The sequence below is a fragment of the Lissotriton helveticus genome, chromosome 10, assembly GCF_964261635.1.
Source record: "Lissotriton helveticus chromosome 10, aLisHel1.1, whole genome shotgun sequence".
Lineage (NCBI taxonomy): Eukaryota > Metazoa > Chordata > Amphibia > Caudata > Salamandridae > Lissotriton > Lissotriton helveticus.
The window spans coordinates 1,078,373,331-1,078,386,635 of record NC_136071.1 but is presented as its reverse complement, the minus strand read 5'-3'; the positions used below and the strand labels follow the sequence as shown (position 1 = coordinate 1,078,386,635).

Below are 13,305 nucleotides of genomic sequence, written 5' to 3'. Positions count from 1 at the left end.
GGGTTCATCCGGTTTTTCACGGGGTTCCCGAGCTGTAAGAAGGATGATTTGGCGGATTACGGGCGGTGGGTGCGGGAGCCTCGTTAGGCTGCTACCATCTTCGTTGGCTGCTAGCCACGCCCCCTTCCCAGTGTTTTTTTCATACATGCAGCTCACTCTGCAAAAGCTTTTTCTTGTATCTGCAGCACCACTTCCTTAGCAACGTTATACATTAGCGTTTTAAAAAATGGCCTTTAATTTTGAAGTGTGCAAAATAGCACTGAAAACACCCAACTACTTTGGGGAACACAAGGGCAGCTGCTACTGATAGGGACAGGTTAGCACTTCTATGGACATTCGGGACTGCAAGGCACGATTAATTACAATACATTGCTCCAGAAATAGTGTTAAATTGTTCTTGCAGTGTCCGCCAAGCATGCCTAGTTGACGCATGAATGCTCCTGGCATAAACTGAAAAACATACAAAAACGGTGACAAAGGAAACAAGAAAGTGAACGAGGGGTGTGCACTGGCTGGGCAGGGGCAGCGAAGCCAGGAAAGTAAAAGCATTTGTAACCTGACCCAAAACAGGTGGCAGGCTGCGCACACTGCTGAAGCTGCTGACTTTGGAGCTGGAGAATAGGGTTCGAGCCTCGGCGTGGGCTGCATTATTTAAAAACTCACCACGATCTCAGAGTGGGGGTGGAGAGAGACCAATAAAAAAAATAATACACATGGAGGGGGGAGAAAGATACAATAAAAAAAAAACGGTTGAGATGGAGAAATGTAGCATCTGAAACCAAGTACAACAAACGGTGCGAGGAGGTGGCTCAACAAATAATGCTGCTGACTTTGGAGCAGGAAAACGGGGTTCGAGCCTCAGTGTGGGCTGCATCATTTAAGTGTGATTTAATAAACGTAAATAAATAAACAGGGTCGGGAAGTGCAGGAAGCTGCTAGATGTGGAAATGTGTTATTGTTTTAATTTTTTTAATTTATTTATTTTTTTATTCCTCATTATGCGATTGTGTAAATAAGGAGGCTTCGGGAGTCTGGTGATCCCATGTTCTATGCCTTCACTGACCTGTTATTATCGATTGAGTTTGGGGAGTATCCCTTTTGGAGTTGGGACCAATCAGTTTTCTCCAACGCCCTTTCTTAATCAATAATTCCGGTGATTGAGGGAGGAGCTAGCCTTGCTGGCTACTCGGCAGAAATGATTTCTGCCTGGAATTATTGCCATCGCTTTAATCATTGGAATTTATTTTCCGGTGACCCAGGAGGAATTAACGGCTTATCTGAAAGTGTTGTTCCCATATTTCCCAAAAGTTTACTCTCCTGGAACCTTTCCCTTTCCTATCAAGTTTGTTATGTTTTACTACAGAATTTAACCAGTTTGCGTGTGTGGGTGGTGTTGGTTTAACCCAATTAATACAGATCTCCCTCCTCGCTAGCAATATCAGTCCGAATAGGAGGTTTTCCTGTTTTTTAGTTAGCTTACCCGTACCCACCTCATTGGTGTTATATATCCCGAAGATAATAAGAGGGATACTTACAGTTATCTGGATTCCCAATACCGTGGTCAACGTCTTACCAATCTCATGCCAGTAGGAGCAGAGTGCGGGGTAGTTCTGGAACATGTGGGTATCATCCGCCTTTTCCTCTCCACATTTGGGGCAAGACTTTATGTTTGTTCCTTTAAATTTAGTTTTTTTGGGGTCCAGTATGCCCTGTGTATGGTGAACATATGGTTCCTTTTTAGTGCAGCTGGTTTTATACAGGACCAACATTTTTCTATAGATCTTTGCCAGATAGTCTGTAAGTCTAAGTCTTGATCAGGCATGTCTTTCCTCCATGTTGCTTCTGGGACTAAAAAAATCTTCTTCTCCGGCCCGATGAAGGCCCAGTACCATTTTGATATTTCTTTCTTTACTGGTGATATTTTTATCATTTCGTTTTCAAGATTCTCGTTACCCTTTTTTCCTTCTGGTAAAGTGTTAGCCCAACTGGTTAGTTGATAATATTTGAATTTTGATAACTTGGCTTCAGTGACTACGTATAGTTGGTCCCACTTAATTATAGAGTTTTCTACCATCAATTGTCCCCATCTTTCAATTCCTGCTCTTTTTAGTGGTATTGCCAGGGAGTCTTTCAGACATTCTGGAGTCCCTGGGGAATCCCATATCGGGGCCATGGTACTGTAATACGGTATATTTACATTATTTCTGATCTGGTTCCAAAGCCTTACCGCATTATGTAAGATCTTTAGTTTTATTTATTTTTTTAAATTTTGGATGACCAAACTTAAATAGGAAGTGGTCTGTTCTGTCCGTCATATTCTGTAGATAGTTTGGGTAGAAATGATGTTTCCTTAGTAAGGGTCTAAAGTTCTTGTATTGAAATGATCTGTAATACTCATATAAGTCAGGACTTGCTATTCCACCGTGCTCTTTCCTCCTTCTTAGTTTGTTCCAGGCTATTCTCGTGCTTTTAGATGCCCAAATAAAGCTAGCTATTTCCCCCTGGATTTTCTTCAGAACATCTTTTTTAAATTCCAATGGGATTGTGTTAAAAAGGTATGTAAATTTTGGAACGATAGTCATTTTTATTGCATTGGATCTTCCCAAAAAACTAAGTGGTAGTCCCGTCCAGACTCTGAGAAGTCTTCTCATGTCTTTGTCAACTCTGCTCAGGTTTATTTGTGGGATTTTTTCGATTTCTTTGACCAACATAATACCTAGATATTTTATTTTGTCTTTGTTGTATGGAATATTAGGACTCATGTTCCAACTCATCGCCTCTGTTTTCTCCTGGTTTATTAGGTAGCCTGAAACCCTACTAAAGTTGTTTATCGTTTCTTCTATTACTTGATTGGCGTCTTCAAAGTTGTCTGTAAATATCATCAGATCGTCCGCATATAATGCAACTTTTTTTGACCAGTTTTGGTGTTTGAAAGGCGTTATTGAGGGGTGTTTTCTGATGGAACAGGCCAGTGGTTCTATATAAAGATTAAAAAGTAATGGTGACAGCGGACAGCCTTGCCTTGTGCCCCTATGTATTTTGATGTTGCTAGTCAGGTTCCCATTAACTATAATTTTTGCTCTTGGGTTGTTATATACTTCCCTTATCATGTGGCCAAAGCTTTCCCCTAGTTTGTTTTTCTTGATGGTTTCATTTAAAAAGGCCCAATTGACTCTGTCGAAAGCTTTAGCAGCATCATAAGTAATTATAGTTATGGGTGATTTTCCACATGCGGCTACGTCTATTGCTGCGATTAACTCATGAGTGATCTCGTGAATTTGCCGTCCTTTTATAAAGCCCTTCAGGTCTAGGTTAATCAGTTCTTGGCATAACCTTCGCTAGTCTTTTTGATATAACTTGCATAAATATTTTGTAGTCACAATTGAGTAACGATATGGGTCTATATGACTCACATAGCTTGGGGTTTTTCCCAGGTTTTAAGAGAATGCTAATCGTTGCATCGTTCCAAGAGTCCGGAATTTTCTCGTGGTCCAGGTATATAATATTCATTAGTTCTGTTAATTGGTCAACTAAGGTTTCCTTTAGGGCCATGTAAAATTCATTTGGAAGCGCGTCAGGGCTGGCAGCTTTTCCTCTTTTCAGGCCATTTATGACTGCTCTGACCTCCTCAGGTTTGATTTCGCTGTTTAGTTCTATCATTTCCTCTTCTGTTAATGTTGGAAGTTGTACAGTATCCAGGTAGTTCTTAATCTGTTCTTCAGTTGGATGTATATCTTCTCTGTATAGATTGGAGAAGAACTTTGAGAACTCCTGTCTAATTACAGCGTCGTCAGAGCTTTGTTGCGTTTGATCCTGAATCTGAATGCATGGTATATTATTCCTTGATTGATCAATTTTAATTCTCCATGCTAACATTTCCCCACATCCTTCCCCGTATCCGTGGTTTGACAGTTTACTGTTTTCCCACTTTTCTCTCACTATGTCCTCCAGATAGTCGGCCAGGGTCTCTTTAAGCTTTCGGTTCTTTTCTTCTAAGGCTTCCTTAGGTTCTAAATAGGTTCCACTCTCTAGTTGTATCTCCACTAGTTTAATATCCGTTTCCATTTTTCTGACCTCCAGTTTCCTGATCTTAGTTTTGAAGGGCTCCTAAGTTCAGTAGTTCTCCCTGGCCACCGCTTTGTAAGTGTCCCAAGTGACTCGTTTCGGTGTGCCAACTGAATTATCTTCAAAGTAATGTGTAGACACAGTTTCTAGTTGATTCACATTCTGCGGATCATTAAATATAGTTTGCTCAACTGTCCGTCTGGGAGGAGTTATGTTTTTTGGTATTAAGAGAGTTAGTTGTACTGCAGAATGGTCAGACAGGTGCCCTGGGAGGTGTTCAATGCCTTTAACGCTACGTAGGAGATTCTACTTAAAAGAAAGAAGTTAATCCTTGACCTATGGCCCAATTTTTTATTATGAAATGTAAAAGGGTGAGTTTTTACTTCTCTTTGTTTCCACATATCTTCCAAGTCCAGGTCTTGCTTATAGTTCCCTAACCATTCCCTCATTTTTGGTAGATTCATCTGTTTACTTGGGGGTGTTCTATCCAATTTGGGATCGAGTATAATGTTGTAGTCACCTCCTATAATTATGGGAGCGGAGGTTGACAGGAGTTTTTTTTACTATTTGGTCCCACTCAGGGCTTACAAGATGAGTCTCTTGGAGGATAATGATTTCACTTTCAGCTTCCTTTAAATATTCCAAGATTCTTCTTCGTCTGCTAGGGGTTCTGAGGCCGTTAACGTTCCACGAGAGGACTTTAACTATTCTTTCCTTTGTCATCTTTCATTTAATTTTGTTATAACCTGATCTAGGCTAATAAATGTTTTATAAGACTCCCATTTGGCTCCTGATTTTTGATTAATGAGGATATTTTTTCTGGTTTTTTTCCCTAGTTTGCTCCCCACCCATGTTTTTACAAAATTTACATTACTAAATATTTGTGAAGTTCGAGTTTCCCTCCCTGAGGAAGCCTCCCTTCTTCTTTTGGGCGGAATTTTCCACCCGATTCGAGCTCCGATTTCACCAGATTTCTCCATTTGAACCTGATCCTTTATCTGTTGAATGAAGATTTCTACCTCTTGGGGCTCCCTTATGTTGTGCATTTTATTACGCCACATTATTCTGAGGGCCGCAGGGACCTTCATCTGAACATTTGCCCGAGGGATTTTAGCTGTTGCATATGCTGCCCCAGTTCCTACTGCCTGTCTTGTGTGGCTTTGCATATGTCGGAGCGAATCTTGAAGGACCAATTGTCTTTATTTAGTCCCCCACTTTTTAAGCCTTTGCTTAAAATTTTTTCCTTCAATGTGTATGTCTTGAAGTTGATTAAAATTTTCCTTGGGGCTTTTCTTTCTTTGGTTTTCCTGAACGGATCCCTGTGGACCCTTTGGATGTCCTCCTTCAGATCACTGTCTTTGGTCCAGGGAAAGAATTCCTCAAATAGATAAACGCCTTGATGTCTGCCCCTTCCGTGTTCTCAGGTACATTCAGGACTCTTATGTTGTTTTTTCTTCCCTGGTTTTCCAGTGATTCCAGTTTCTCTTTGATAGCACGGTCACTGTCTTTTAATGAGCTAATGCTTTTTTGGTTCGTGGCCACATTTTTGCTAAGAGTCTCAATTGTCGACTCTACTGCCGCGACCCTCCTAGATCGTTTAATTTGTTATCTAAACTCTCACATACTTCATGGATTTTATTCTGGTTTGCTTCAGATACTGCACATTTTCCCCTCATCTCTTCCATAATTTTATCCATGAGCATTTCCATCAGTTTCCCAGTTTGGTTGTTTATCAATGGTTCATTTCCAGCTTGGTCTACAGGCTGTTCTGAGAGTTCAGAGGGTTCTACCATGGGTTGTGTTGATAGATCCTCGTTTGAATCTGTTTGAGGTATCGTACCAGATGGTATATCCGACATTTCTCCTTCACTTGTTATCTGCACTCTCTCTCCAGGGATTTTTAGTGCTAATTCCTTGTCTGTCTGGAGGATTATGTTTAACTTATCGCCAGTGGATGAGAGTGGGGAGGCGTTCTTGCTCTGAGGTTGAGGATTACCCCCTCTCACTTGTACTAACTGTTGGACTTTGAAGAACGATCTTAAGGAGGGAGTCACTTTGATTCTTTGTTTTGCTAATAGCGTCCCTTGTTCTTTTGGCTTCGTGGCTCTGGATTTTATATTTTCTGATAGTTCCACGAGGTTAGGAGGTGCTTTCTGTTTCCTTCTTGTACTCCTAGGGGTCACAGTCTATTTTGGGGGGGGCAGGGGGTTTTGTTTAGTAAGCTGATGATTTCTGAGGCCGTAAGCTGACCTCCTCTTGCCCCCACTCTCCGATATCGTTTCTGGCTCGTTTTGGGTCTGAATTTCTCCTTCCCGCCTGTCCTTGCTCCCACCTTCTACCGTTCCCGAAGGGTATCGGTTGCACCCTACAATTAAATACGGGGCTGCTGCTCCCTGCTCTCCCCCACCCCTTGTTCCTGTATCTGCGGTGAATGACCGATGTGTGATTGCAGCGATACAACGTCTGTTTTTCCTGTTCCTTTGGTTGCTGGTTATTGTATACGCTATGTATACTGTATTCCTCCGCTTCTACTCCTAGAGCCCAGTGAGGTCTTATTTCTTTTTGCATCCGTTTAGATTCTCCCAAAAAATCGGTATGCAAGATGTAGTGCATCTTGTCTTCGCAGATCTTCAACAGTCCGTTCTTATTTCCAGGTTTGTTTATTCTAGTTTCAATTTCGTGCTCCAACCCCGTCAGCGTCTGGCCGCAGAATGGCTTTCCTGAAACTGACAACAATTCACTTTCCTGGCTGTAGGCAGGTCCGCCGTCTCTGCCTCCTACTCCCCGGAACAGGAAGGAAATCCTACCGAACGCTTTGCGGCAGCTTAGTTTCGCTCCAAGGGCCACTACCTATATCCCGGTGTGCGATGGACCGCTTGGCTCAGAGTGCCTTCCTCGGAGCGCGTCGATCATGCCGCAGCTTCCAGCCAGCCTCAATTCTGCACAAGGTAGGGTGCTACAGAAGCGCTTACTTAAATATTTTCTATATATGCTCGATAAACATACTTGTACTGGAAAGTGCCTCTTTTCATACGGATTATACTGGTGAGACAATAGGAGCTCTCGACTGAGCGTTTTCAGCCGGCCGCCATCTTCCTCTCCTCAGCAAACCTCTTCGTGGAAATGTGTTATTACAGGAAACAAAGGTCCTAAGGATAATTGGATTAAACGTACAATAAAGTTATAGACTCGAATCAGTGCTATACTCTCAGTTCCTATACCCAGCCGGGTAAGGAATATTTATTCAAATCAATAGAAAAATAGGATGTCTTAGGAAGGCCATTTGTAAGCATTAGATAGGGCACAATCCTGTACCTATCTAGGAGTAAGACAACATATAGTTAAGAAAAAGTAGAAAAAGTAAGGGAAAGAAATAGCAGGCAAAGACGTGGGAGCCAAATGTCACTTGCAACTGGTTATATATTACAGCAAGCTTTGACAAACAGTCACTGCAAACTCATAAACACAGTGGATATATTGCAGAACTGTTTAAACCGTCGACGTTTCGATCCCTTGGCTCCTAATAAACCGGGATCATCATCGGGACTATATGATCAGTTGCCTGTTTTTGTAATTATGAACGCCTGTTGAAGTAAGGGACAAAAAGAAAGAGGAAAACAATATAAGACATATGTTACAGTTTAACATCAACATTTTAAAAGCGTTACCCATATGTCTTGCCAGACTTAGAACAGTGATTAACGATTATTTTTACTTTCTACTGCATGATCGTTCAGATTATATCTATCTATCAGCAGCATGCAGAATTTACCGCGTGAGTGATGTAAAACCGAGCAGTGCGTCGTGTTGGTCCATAATGTGACCACACAGAGGTATTGCCAAGTGATCGATTGTGTTTTACATTGTGACCGGCGCAGTGATGTGCACATAATTGGTGAGGCTTTTGCCCAACCATTGCTTTGGTATAGCATCAAAGTGGCACCTAATTAATTGTCCTAGTTGGGCGAGGCTGGTTATTGGTGAGTGGTTGTGCCGCAGTGATGTTATGTTATGTTATTTCCATTTTTAAAGCGCACAGCTGCCCCTGCAAAGGGGCGTCCCGGCGCTGTATCTGGCCAAGAAACACAACTCAATCAGGGCAAAGAGGGAAGTCCCGCAGAGAAACCCTAAGAGCCAATGGGAAAGATGAAGGTCTTAATGGCTCTCCTAAATGCTAGTAACTCATCCAGGGCACGAATATGGGCAGGAAGGGAGTTCCACAGTTTGGGTGCCACCACTCTAAAAGACCGCCCACCTGCTCTGCTTCTCTTAAAACGTGGAACAATGGCTAAATTTTTCCCAGATGACCTCAGCTGCCGAGAAGGAACATAAGGAGAAATGAGATGCTCCAATATCTGAGGCGAAGATTGTTTCAGAATTTTAAAAGATAGACATAAAGTCTTGAATTCAATCCTCTGGATGAGGGGTAGCCAGTGAAGCTTACGGATAGTTTCTTTGGCTGAACAAAATCTAGGAAGGCCTACCAGAGCCCTGGCAGCCGCGTTCTGAACGCGCTGCAACCTGGTAATTTCCGCCAGGTTAGCTCCGAGCAACAGTGAGCTCGCATAATCAAGTCTAGATAGTATGGCAGCCTGAATTATCAGCTGTCGGGTAGTGGCGTCAAAAAATTTCAAAATCGGCCTCAGAGCACGTAAGATCCCAAAGCAGGTGGCTGCTACTTTTTTTTGTGTGGGTGGACAAGCTAAGGGAGGGATCCAGCCACACCCCCAGATTTTTCACCTCAGCTGCCGGAATGGGGGTAGGGCCCAGTTCTGACGGCCACTATTTGTCACCCCAAAGATTGCACTGCTTGCCCACAATCAAGACCTCGGTCTTTTTAGCATTAAGCTGTAAGCAATTAGCCGTCATCCATCCAGCCACTGCACTGAGACCCTCACGAAATCTGGTAGCCTCAGGGTCTGAATCCCCACTGAGTGCGACCGCCAGCTGCGTGTCGTCAGCGTAGGAGACCATAGTCCGGTCCCAACGCTTGGCGACTGCAGCCAGCGGCCGCACATAAAGATTAAATAGCGTGGGGCTGAGTGCCGAACCCTGCGGGACTCCCTGCTCGATGGTATAGGGTTTTGACTCGAACGGTGGTGTAGCGACCCTAAAGGTACGGTCAGTAAGAAACGACCGAAACCAGTCAAGTGCCACACCATTGATACCTACTTCTCCCAGATGCTGTAAAAGTATTGCGTGCGATACAGTGTCAAACGCGGCACTGAGGTCGAGTAGTATCAGTGCCGCAGTTTGACCCGAATCCAATACGGAGCGCAGGTGTTCTGTCATGGAGAGAAGTGCGGTCTCGGTACTGTGACCAGCCCGAAAACCATTCTGGGAAGGGTCCAGAATATTATCAGACTGAAGATGGTTAGACAGGATGCCATTAACATGGGCTTCTGCTACCTTCGCGACCCAAGGGAGAAGGGAGATGGGTCGGTAATTCTCCAGTTTAAGGGGGACCAGTGCAGGTTTTTTCAAGATGGGAGTAACATACGCTTGTTTCCATTTGGGGGGAATTATAACCGAGGAAAGAGATAGATTTATAAGTTGGTTTATAGGGGGTAGGCATAATGAGGCTAGTTCTTTAAATTGCGCTGGTCTAAGGGGATCCGCCAGTGACCCAGATTTGACTTTGGCTGCTAGCTTGTCAAACTCCTCCTCCGATAGGTCAGAGAGTGTGGATAGGGCCAGGTTAGCACTAGAGATGGAGCACTGATCCTCCATTATCAAACTAGTACTGGGAAAAGAGCGATATATTTTTGACACTTTTTCCACGAAGAAGGCCGCAAGATCCTCACAGTGTGAAAGTGAACAGATCTCTGCCACAGGTACTCTGTTGGCTGTAAGATCTTTTAACACTTTGAAGATCAACTTCGTGGGATTAGAACTAATCTTAATATGTGAGGCAACCGTCATAACTATCACGTTGCTGCTTCAGCTGGAAACGGATGCACTTGTGAGTTGGGGTTTAAAACCGGTGAGTGCCAATTGCACTTGTGGAGTGTGATTGTGGGAGCCGTGGGTGCCGGGATCTAGGACCGGGAAGGTGCTAGGGCAATAAACACATTGTAGGCAGACTGACCCGTCAGTGTCCACGGTTTTGCGTGGGTCAGGCGTCGGTGAGAATTACGAATTGAGGGGGCTTCGCTCAGAATCGCGCAAGCCAGGCCGTGTGAAACCTGAAAATAAAAGTGATAATTAATGGTAGTAGTGACAACTCGAGTTCGGGGATGGTGGTCCCTCAAGGGTGGAGTGTCGGTTACCTTTTCTAGCAATGTACGGGCTTTAATGGAGTTCCAAAAAGCCAGGTGGGAGTCTTCGAAAGTAGAACGGTTCCTGGTTGAGTAGTGTAGTGCTACTACGGTCTTTGAACTGCCACTGTCGGGCGGCTTTCTCGATGAAAGAACTACCGGGAAAAAGGGAGGGTTTCTCAGTTAAGGATCTGTGGCCGGAGGCCTTGAGATGTATCACACTGGGTTGCCAGGGGAGGGGATCACGAGGAGCAGGGGATCACAAGGGGCAGGGTTGGCTTACCTTCTGTTAATTAAGGCGGAGGGGACTCAATGGTCAATTTTCAAATCGGGCGGTGGGAAGACACGGTGGTCTTTCTCCAGCGTAGCACGGCAATCCACGGGTGCTGTCTAATGCTCCGGATATCCGGGTGGATATAACGATGGTAGGGGTGTGAGCATCAAAGAAGGACTGAACTAGCCAAGAGTGTCGGCGGACATATTGCAATGGCCAAGAAGAGTAACTAATTAGACATCTTGTAGCGGTGTTGGGCCTCCGTGCCCTCTCAGATTGGTCTGTGCGGGGGGTGAATGAGCGAGTAAAGGTGTTGTGTTCTTACGTTGCCGTAGTGCAGACAAGGAACATTAATGTCGCGCTGGTGACTATCATGATTCATCCATTATTGTGTACCATGCATACATGCACATATGAAGGTTTAGAATTGACTGTTATTTCTGACAATTTACAATTACAGATCTGACATTTCCATCTTAATTCAGGTGCGGCAGAGACAGTGACATCTAATTACATTCAGTATGTCACACTGGTCAACCACTGCTGTAATAATGAGTTAAAAAAAAAGGGTTCTTTATCATTTGCACCAATTTACACAGCAATTCGAATGGTGGGAAGCGACTGTGTCAAAGTAGGGCCACAATAGTTCTATAATGTTCCATGGTGAAAATAGTTCATCAAAGCTGTATGTTATGATCCTGACACGGAAGGGTCAGTGCAGGTGTCAGAGCAGGGTAGTCCAGTCCTCTGTGCGGTTCAAACCATTTTGAATCGAGTCCAACATGATTATACATTTCAGTTCTTCCTTATTCAATAGGTTTGTCATACTGCCTCCTCTTGGTGGTAGTCTCAGTGCTTTTAGTATAGTCCAGCGGATGTCATCTTCGCTGTGATTAGCATTGACAAAATGTTCCACTAGAGGAGCATTAGGGGTTTGGCACCTAATGCGGCTACTATGTTGGCAAATGCGTGTCTTGACTTTCTGTGTTGTCTGGCCAACATAGACTTTGCTGCAGGGGCATTGGATCAGGTATACAACATTACTTGTATTACAGTTGGAAAGAGTGTTAGATTTAAAGGTGATGTTGGTAAATACCATGGATTTACCTTCAATGGTCAGCTCACACACACTGCATCCCCCACATTTGACATGTCCAACAATGGGAGACAGACCCCATACAGATTCAAGAGTAGAGGGGTGACTAGGACTCGGTAGGGCTGCGCGGACCAAGTGATCTTTTAGATTTTTACTTTTTTTGAAAGCAAACAACGGACGGTCAATCTCCAGGATGCCTGCATTAATGACCGGCCAGTGGTGCAGTATCATTTTCCTCAGGTTATTAGACAGTGGTGAAAACGTTGTTACGCAAGCAATCCTTTCCAGATCTTTTTTAGGGTTTGGGGTTAGCAGGGTTCCCCGTGGGCGGTACCAGGCTCGTTTCAGGGAGTTCTTTACAATTCTCCTGGGATAACCCCTGTTTCTGAGTTTGGTGGCAAGAGTGGAGCTTTCTTTGAAGTAATCCTCTCTATATGAGCAGTTTCTCCTGATTCTGAGAAACTGCGAATAGGGCAGAGAATCACGTAAGGCCCTAGGATTGTTGCTTGTGTATTCTAAGAGTGTATTTCTCTCAGTGGGTTTCCTGAACAAGCGTGTCAGAAGTTCCCCTTCCTGGTGAAAGATGGTAAGGTCCAGGAAATCTATGGAGGATTTGTTAGATGTGGATGTAAAGTTGAGACCAGAACAATTATTGTTCGTCCAGTGAAGGAAGTGGCGTAGATCATTGATGTCATATCTCCATATCATGAAGATATCATCAATGTATCTACGCCACATAATGATGCCGAGAAAGAAAGGATTTGATGGTGTTAGGATCACTTGTTTTTCGATCTCGTCCATGAAAAGTATAGCCAGGTTTGGGGCGAAAATTTCACCCATGGAGGTACCCTTTATCTGCTGGTAAAAGAGACCATTAAATGTGAAAAAGTTACGAGTCAAACATAGTTCTAGAAGCTGCAAGATGAATGAGGTGGGAATGGCATGACGGCGGGGACGTGTGTCAAGGTTTTTTTGTATCACCAGTAGGGCTGCAATTTGGGGAATATTTGTGTACAGAGACTCCACGTCCATGGTACATAAGGTGAACAGTAAAGAAAAAAAGTAGTCCCTAATTAGAAAGATAACAGCCAGCATGGTAAGTAAACTGTAGTTGGTTGATGCTGCTTCCTCCAGAAAGGGAAGAAAAAGGAAGTTATGTATCGGACCACAAGCCAACAATGAGCAAGATAAGAACTGCAATGCCAGATTCCACCAATGGCAAGCGACAAAGCAAAGACAAATGCAACGGGTGGAGTTTCAGTAGTAATACTGATTACTTGATGCCTTGTAGAGGCAGCGCATGTGCTGCTCTATACGAAACCTAAAAAGTAGCCTTTTTAGGCTGAATTGTCAGTTTTTCTTTCAGAGTAGTAGACAGATCCACTAGTTTACGATTGATGTGTTGCCCTCAGAAGCTGTGCTTTCATCTGAAGACTCAAGTATGGATTTTTTTATATTACGTGTTTGCGAATTAACTTCAGCCTATGTGTAAGCTTTGTCAAGTTTATAATCAATTGTACCCCTCTTAAATTTTTTGACTTTCCTGTCATTGATTTCCTTTGCTCAAGCCCCAAGTTTGTTATTGATTTCATCCAAAGCTGTTTTCCATCGAT

At 43.6% G+C, this 13,305-nt stretch overlaps 1 protein-coding gene across 10 annotated transcripts in view; it reads left to right on the top strand.

Moving 5' to 3' along the window:
• Nucleotides 1-13,305, top strand: part of PHF14 (PHD finger protein 14) — a 1,314,486-nt gene that overhangs the window by 23,441 nt on the left and 1,277,740 nt on the right. The gene's annotated exons all lie outside the window — the stretch shown is intronic.